Genomic DNA, 8040 nt, shown 5'->3' with positions numbered 1-8040 from the left:
TAAGGAACAAAAAGGCCTTCTGTATGTGTAGTTTTGATTTGCCTCTATTTGTTGGAAATTCTTTATTCCAACTCTCCTGGTTACGTGTTTAGGAATAACACAAGAAGGGAGAGAATTTATATCATCCTAAGTTTTCAAAATGAGATGTTAATGTAATAATTATGATCTTTAAGTTTTATAAATATTTTTATGAGGGTAGGAAAAAAACAAAAAGCAAAGCTTCCCCTGGGTTCCAGCAGACAGAGCAGAGCACAGGCTGCCAGAATGCCAGAGATGCAGATGAACCTTGGGAAGAATGCGGATGTTGGATCCCGTGGCCCCTCTGGTCCTGCTCCTCCCAGGGCTGGGGACGAGGACTACCCAGCAGGCCCAGCTGATCTCAGCAGAGCCTTGCTGCTACGTGATTGCTAAAAGACATAATGAATTGTTTTAAAAAAATGCATGTGGCCAACCCACTCCTGAGGCATTGCACATGCAGGGTTACAAAACTGGATGCAAGGGTTTCCAGAGCCCAGTAAGAGAGCTGCTGGTGAAATCTCTGTCCACAGACAAGGGGCTGCATCTGGAAAAGTTGGGTTTTTTTAGTTTTGCCAGTATAACTGGGGCAAGGTAAGAGTTTTACTGGCACATGCATGGTAGACAGGTGCAAGGAATATCCATTTTGTTAATCAACATAAGTATATTGTCAAAACACTGCAGAACGGAACAAGCTTTACTCAGGGTGTGCACAACAGAAACCAGCCTCGAGCCCCTTCTACAGCCTTGTCACATCAAATGACTCCACGCGTACAATGTGAGCAGATGTTTAACCTGTCCATCTCCCTTTACTTAAAAACAACAAACAAGGGCTTGGGTGAAATGAAGCTGATAGTCACGTGGGATAGCAGCTCTGAAAAATGTAACCATGGACTTTGAGGCTTTTCCCACACAGATGAAAGAGAAGCTGTTGCGATGCAGTTCCATAATGTTCTAATGACAGAGGTAGTGGCAAAAACAATTAAAACCTTCAGCAGTGTTGAGCCTCAGGGCTTTGATCTCCTTATGCAACACACGACAAAGGCCTCTTGTGGAACATGAGCCGGCTTTTCCAGCACTGTGCATCCCCCCGCCTTGCCACACTGGGGGTTATTGAGGCCTTCTACCCACACACACACATTCTTACAGAACCAAATAACAACCCATTTTGCTACAGATAAAGCAAGCCCAGGGGAGCTTTACTTGCAGGGATAGGTATGACTGTCTGAGGGGACCAGCAGCAGCTCACCTGCTGTAGTGTTTTGAGGTAAAGCTGCCTAATTATTTTGATTACCCCATGTTGTTGTGTTAACCAAATATTTGTCTTTCTGCCTCACACACACATCTAACACCAATATACAAATTGCACAAGGGGATTATGCCAGCATGAGTCAATCTCGGGTGTGTTTATCCATGGAGAGACATAAGCCTGTGTTTCTAGAGGCGGGTGTATCTTATTCTTGTTAGACCTATGAATATATTTTGCCAACTAAATTTGTCACTTTTCACTGTTGACATATTTGCTGCTAGCACGAGCACTGCAGACTGGCAGGCTAACAAGCAGGCTAGGGGATAAATCCTCTGTGGCTATCATTATTTAGTATTTATATTACTACAGAACACAGCAAATGTTAAAGAAAACTTACCAAAAAATCACTAGATCTTTCTAAAAATAAATGCCAGCATCTTTTAAATTTTACAGACTACCAAAATGTGCTTTTCAAGCTTTCTTAGTGTTTAAAGTTTTTGTTTGGTGTGACAGCTGAGATTGTTTACTCACGCAACTCCAGGAGGTGAGGGTTTTCCAAGATGAGCATCATCTCAATGGTCCTCCTTCCAGGCCAGCTTCCAAATTGCTTTCTTCTAACCTGTCCACATAAAACATAGACCAGAGCTAAGCAGATCGGTTTTTTTATCCTCCTATTTGTGGAGCAAGAATCATTTCTCTTACATTGCCCAAGCACAACAGCTTTCCCCCATCCATGCAAATGGATGGGGTAATCTTTTATTTATTTCTTAAAAAAGATAGTAGGATTCTTGTAATTTTTATTTCGCTCCCTCCATTATTCTAACTTCAAAGTTCCCTTTATTTATTCAAGGTTTCATTGATAAATGTTATTTCTAACATTGTGAATTTGATAATCCATCCTTCTGACATTTTAACTGGCAGAAGATCCCTAATTAATCCCCGGGTTCTCTGATGACAGGTGATACACAGGCGGGAGAAATAAGCTGATGGAAAAAGTGGGTGTTTTGCCCGCCCAATTGGGTCTCTAACATAATTAGTGCATTAAAATCACAAAAGGGGCAGCTGTGCAGAAAACAGGAAAACACCAGTCTGTAGAAAAGTGGACCCATCCTAACCATTTCTTTAAAGGTGCACGACCAAATTTTAAACCATTACAAAATGGTTTGGCTCAATTACAGGCAACAGAGATATTTAAACTGAGGAAAAAAATGGTAAGGATTTGGTCCATGGCCATCTCCTCACCAATTTAACTTTCCCTGTATATCCTAAAAAGAATATTCAACAGCACTTCTAAAAATAGGACTGAGGTTTCTCAACTTCACAGCAGACAGGCGCATCAGAACTACTGTGTATTGTGCTGTGCTGAGCTGAGAAAGGAACACTCGTAGCGTCTGTGTAGGAGGAAGCCTTTGAGGGAAAAATCATAGATAATAAAGGCCTCTTTTATCTAAAACACCTAACATTTCAACTCTTCAAATCCCAACACTGCATTTTCTTAAAACAGGTTTCTATTATCTGTGTTAAACACATCAAATTGAGTAATTCAGTCTCATCACCTAAATTCAGTGTTGTGATAGCTGAATGAAACTGGGGCAAGCCAGCTAAAAAGGTATAACAAGCCTTTCTCTAAAGTAGCAAGTGGAATGCATCAGTGCTTTTCTTTCTTTGAGGAAGAAAAAGAAAAAAGAGAAAGAAAAAAAAACAAGAAAGTCTCTGCTTTTCCCCAACGTGCTCATGTTACCAAGCTGAAGACTCACGATATGGTCTGTAGGGCAGGACTCGCTAGGAATGATTAGTGAGATTAGGGCTTTATTATGGTTAGCAAAGACAAATCCTTGTCCCTGTGAACTCAGTCTGTGTGAACAAGAGGCCAAGGGTGTGGGGTGGGATGTGGAAAAAATCCTTTCAGTTCTTAGATCAGTGGCTGAATCAAGTATTTAGCAGACCTGGTTTAGGCATTCAACCTTCTTTTGTCATTTTCAAAACTATTGTTTTTCTATATACAAAAAGGCCACTGTTTGAATGATGGACACTGTGTCTGTACGTCCCCCAACTCAAGAAAAGAAGAAAAAAGATTGTTTTCCCCTACAGAACACAGTTTGTGGGTCTACCACAAACACAGCACATTCAAGTGAAGTCCTAACAGGTGTGTATCAATAAATATATCATATATAACATGAAAGTGTTACTTTCCAAAATCTCTGGGTAAAAACACAGCTCAGAGTGCTCATATGGCTACCCTAGCACTGACAAATTCTATTTATCTTTTCAAGCTAAGAATTCAAAATGTTTATTTTTTATAGACAACTAAGATTAAAGACAAATTATTCAAGATCATACATGAAGTCTGTGGTGAATTAGAACCTGACCAAGTTAACCTTTTGATAGACATGTTTTTTCTCCCTTTTTCCCCTCATAGTAGAAATACACTATGTTCAGCAAAAGACTGTGACAAATCAAAACAGGGTCAACACACCAGTATTTCACATTGCCTATAAAACGTGCAAGCCATGGGGAAATACTGCGCAGGAGGCACAACAAAATGGAGCTGGAATCATCATCCTCTCTACACACTCTGTGAGCAGAACCCGGGCACTATCGGTGCAGCACTGCAGCGAGCAGCGCTCGGAGTGTTCTGTGCCTCGGGCCAGCGCGGCAGCGTCGCGGGCACGCGAGCAACGCTGAGCCGGGCCACGAAGGCAACGCGTGGAGCGCTTACTCAGCACATTTTTCCATAGGGCCTGCAGGGCAGGCTCCAGCGCCGGGGGCTGGAATGCTGCCCGCTTATGGCAGGCAGTTAATGAGGTCGGCACTCCCCTGCAATGCACAAGCCCTCCTGGAGAATGCAGGGTGTCCTGTGATGCACACTCCACTCTTTTTCCTAGTGTGCTTCCTTGCTCAACAAACCTGGCTTATCTATTAGCTTCGGAATGTTCCCAGAGATGTCTGTGAGAATAATATCCCTGCAACGTTCGCCAGCTCCACAGTCACCTGCATTTGAGCACTTCTGTCTACCAGTCTTTCAGAAATTAAGATTTTAATTGTTGGCTTTCCAGTGGATTTCCTAACAGGAGGGGGAATAGATAAAGATCTTTTTAAAGGATTAGGAAAACTGAGGTAGTAAATAGAGCAGTAAGTGACTTTCACGAAACCACAGAACTCACTGGACGAGAAATTAAAGTAAACCCTCATCCAAGAAAGTCCTTACAACATGTATGAATTTGTAGTACGCGAGTAACAATAATGAAACCAAACACCACACTTAATCCACATGCATAAGGAAATCACCAAACAGCATATGCCATCCTGCTTGGTGCAAACACAACTGACCTATCACAGACGCCAGTCTCCAGGTAACCAGGGGAAAGCAGTTAAGCATCAACTAAGCTACCCCGCTCCAGAGACCAGTCGCACTATATACATGTCTCATAACCCATATTCATATCACTCTTTTGGCACAAAACTCATTTCTGCCTTGCACATGTGGCCCAGATATCATTTAAGCTTTTAAAAACTGGTATTGGTATAGCCCCAATACTTTCTGCTCTGTTGTCTGCAGCGTGTGACTGAATTGACTTTTGGAGTTCCTCGTTGCAGGCAGGTGGATGTGGAAATGGTTTGGAAATGAATTTGTCAGGAAAGGTACTCCTTGTGCACCGACATCTCGCAGCCTGCATTAACAAGCTGCTGTTCAGTGTGACCCGTCGGCACCTGCAGCCAAACGCACCTATGACGCGGTGGCCTGCACCACTGCTGCTCTCGTCAGGGTGTTTCCTTCGTGAAAGCCAAGACCACCACAGCTCCAAGGTGTCGTAAAAAAAAGTTCCCTCCTGAGCAATGATACGGATGAACCCACACAACTACTGTGCTCAAGTGTTTATATTCACTAAAAAGGTTTATAATAATGCCCACTTCACATACTAGACCTGCACTTGCTCTTTAGTAAGTAAACGCTTGTGTCAAATAAAACAGACATTGATTTACAGGGTATGCGAGGAAAACTATTTTAGAAAAATCTCTCCACAGACTGTAAAAGGTGACTCAGATAAGGCTAATTCTTCATTTATTCCAGTCTAATCCTACTATCGCTTGAATGACAGCACTTGTATTCACACCACCACAGACCCCGCTGCAGCCCAGCTAAAACAGAGAGGAAATGGCAGCAACGGAGGCTTCAACCCGCACTGGGCGCCAACTGCTGCCGCAGACACGGCGAGGGACAGGGCCTGGGCCTCACCTGGCTGCCTCCTGAGCTGGACCGGGCGGGCCGGGCCAAGCCGGGCCGAGCTGGGCCGGGCCGGCCGCCTCGCACCTCCGGGGCGCCGCGGGGGCACGTGCGGCCCGAGCCGCGCGCCCCAACATGGCCGCGGGCTGAGGGGAGCCGGCGGGCGGCACCTGCGGCGGTGCCGGGGGCCTGAGGCGGCGCCCCGGGGAGGCGCTGGCGAGGCCGCGGCGGGCTCGGGGGCGGCGGGGCCGGCGACGGGGGAGCCCCGAGAGAGCCGGGCGGCACCGAGAGCGCTACAAGCACCACGCGGAGCAGCCACCCTCACCCCCTCGCGGGGCCCGCGCAGCCGCCGCGCACGTTACCGCGCGGAGCGGGGCGGAGCGGGGCGGAGCGGGGCGGGGCGGAGCGAGCCGTCCCCCCTCCCTCCCCGTGCGGCTCCTCCCGCCGCCGCCGCCGCCGCCGCCGCCGCCGCCGCCGCCGCCGCCGCCTCGCCGGCCTCCCGATGCCGAGGAATGGATAGAGCGGCTGCTCTGCGGGCCGCCGGCATGCTGGAGAGGAGGGAGCGGCGCGGCGCGGCGCGGGGCTCGCCGGCCGTGCGCAGCACGCTGCAGCAGTGCGGGCTGCTCCAGGACCTCATCGACATCTCGCTGTCCAACCTGCGCGGGCTGCGCACGCAGTGCGCCGCGTCCAACGACCTCACGCAGCAGGAGATCCGCACGCTGGAGGTAGGAGCGCGCCGCGGCCTCCGCCGCCGCGTCCCGCTGCCCCTCCGCGGCCGCGCGGGGCAGGTGCGGGGGAGCCGCGGGCGCTGCCGCGCGGGCGGGCGCTGCCGCTGCCCCCGGGCTGCGCTGCGCGCTGCGGGGAGCCGCGCGGGGGAGGCGCGGAGCGAGCGGGGCCGGGCCGGCCTGACAGCTGCGGCCGCCGGGAAGGGGGGTCACCACGGGCGCGCTCTGACATCCGGCACACGGGAAGGGGAGCGGGCGAAATAAAGCTGGGAAACAATAGGGGGTCGCTCTGGAACAAGCGCTTGGAAATCTGTCGTTTTTCCTTCTCCCATCCTCTGCGTTCCTTTAACTGAACTCTTTTTTTCCTCTGAGCAAATAGCCCTCAGAGGTAACAGAAAATGTGGCCATTCTTTATAAAACAACATTTGTGTAGACTTTTTTGCAACCTTAGTGAGGGCTTTTTCAGTACTCCAGCAATAACAATCAGCATTGTCTTGGGAAACCATCATTGGAGCTTGGCTTGTGACCCCTTCTGAGAGGAAACCTGTATTTGCAAGAGATAAAGGTGGGCTCTGCTCTTCAGGGCCTTCCCAAGGCAGCGGGGACCCTTCTAGTGATAGTTTGCGGCCTGTGCGGGCATTCCTCTTAAATGTTTAACTGTGTAAACAAAGCGGTGCCACATTCACTGGCGATCGTGAAACTTATCCCTTAGTGGCAAACATTCCCCTCTGATTTCCCTGGGATTTCAAGCAAGTGCTAAATCTTTGCCAACATGTGATGCTGCGGTCATAGGGACGGATGGACTCTCTGCCCTTGGTTCTGTTTTTGATGTCCTGAGATCCCTGGTGTCTGCTGCTCTCTATGGGTGCCCTGCAAGTCACTGAAGGGCTTTATGGGTGGCGATTAGTGGCTACTCGTGGTATAGATACTGCGCCTGCAGCCCCATTGCAATTACAGTTTGAATCTGTACGTCTTTTCTAGTCCTGTGTGGATTTTTTTTTTCATGGGAAAAAGGTATAAAAAGCTTAGCTGTATCAGTGTAACTGGAAAAATATGTGGCAAAGCCACAAGCATATGATAAAAAGTGAGATAGACACAAGGAACAAAGTGAAAGCAGGAAGCTTTGCCTGGGGAAGGGAGGAGACTTGACTCTGGAAGTCGAAGTAGCAGCTCCTGAGGCCAAATATGAGGCTACATGTCTGTGTGTTTTCAAAGCAGTCTGTCATATCTGTCAAAAATCAGCATCTATTGATTTCCTTTTTTTTTTTCCCTGAAGGAATAAAAAAGAGGGGAAGCATCCATAATAAACTTTCTCTATAACTCTTACATTCCCCAAAGTTTTGTGATGCCCTGTTTTTGTGTCAAAAGTATGACGTGACAGGTGGAGGAGCACCTTGAAGGGAGAGACCTATCTTGGCTGTCAAACTGGGGCTTGCACAGCGCCGTGCATGCCCATCGTTGCTCCAACAATCACAGGGAGAACTTTATGTGAAGCAGGAGGAAGAGAAAGGAATAAATGTGTGTAGGAACTGCTTGCAAATAACTTGTTGGGTGATGAGATGTTACAGGAGCTGACCCTGTTTCATGGGCAGCAGAGCTGTTTCTTAGAAGGGCCGGGAGTTTCCCTGCAGGGCAAAGTAGACTCTGTTAGTTTGGTTATTAACAGAGCGGGTTCTCACATACCACACGGTCTCGTATCTTTTAATTTTATATGTGCTGCTGAATAAGTGCTTGAGTGTTTTCTTTTTACCCAGCACTTTAGTGCATGGCTGGCTTTCAGCTGCGGCCTAGCAGGTTTACTCACTTCTCAAGTAGACTTCAAAATG

At 48.0% G+C, this 8040-nt stretch overlaps 1 protein-coding gene across 4 annotated transcripts in view; it reads left to right on the top strand.

Annotated features, from left to right (window-relative positions):
• The first annotated feature begins 6068 nt into the window (after positions 1–6068).
• Positions 6069–8040, top strand: part of KSR1 (kinase suppressor of ras 1) — a 45533-nt gene continuing 43561 nt past the window's right edge. For all 4 annotated transcript variants that reach the window (XM_026047854.1, XM_026047853.1, XM_026047855.1 and 1 more), the window contains exon 1: positions 6069–6214. The gene's annotated coding sequence lies outside the window, so the exon portion shown is untranslated. The remainder of the gene's footprint in view (positions 6215–8040) is intronic.

This window comes from Nothoprocta perdicaria, unplaced genomic scaffold, assembly GCF_003342845.1.
Source record: "Nothoprocta perdicaria isolate Ctin4 unplaced genomic scaffold, notPer1 scaffold_50, whole genome shotgun sequence".
In the NCBI taxonomy this organism is placed as follows: Eukaryota; Metazoa; Chordata; class Aves; order Tinamiformes; family Tinamidae; genus Nothoprocta; species Nothoprocta perdicaria.
Note: the sequence above shows the minus strand (reverse complement) of the source record. Positions and strands in the feature narration are given on the sequence as shown.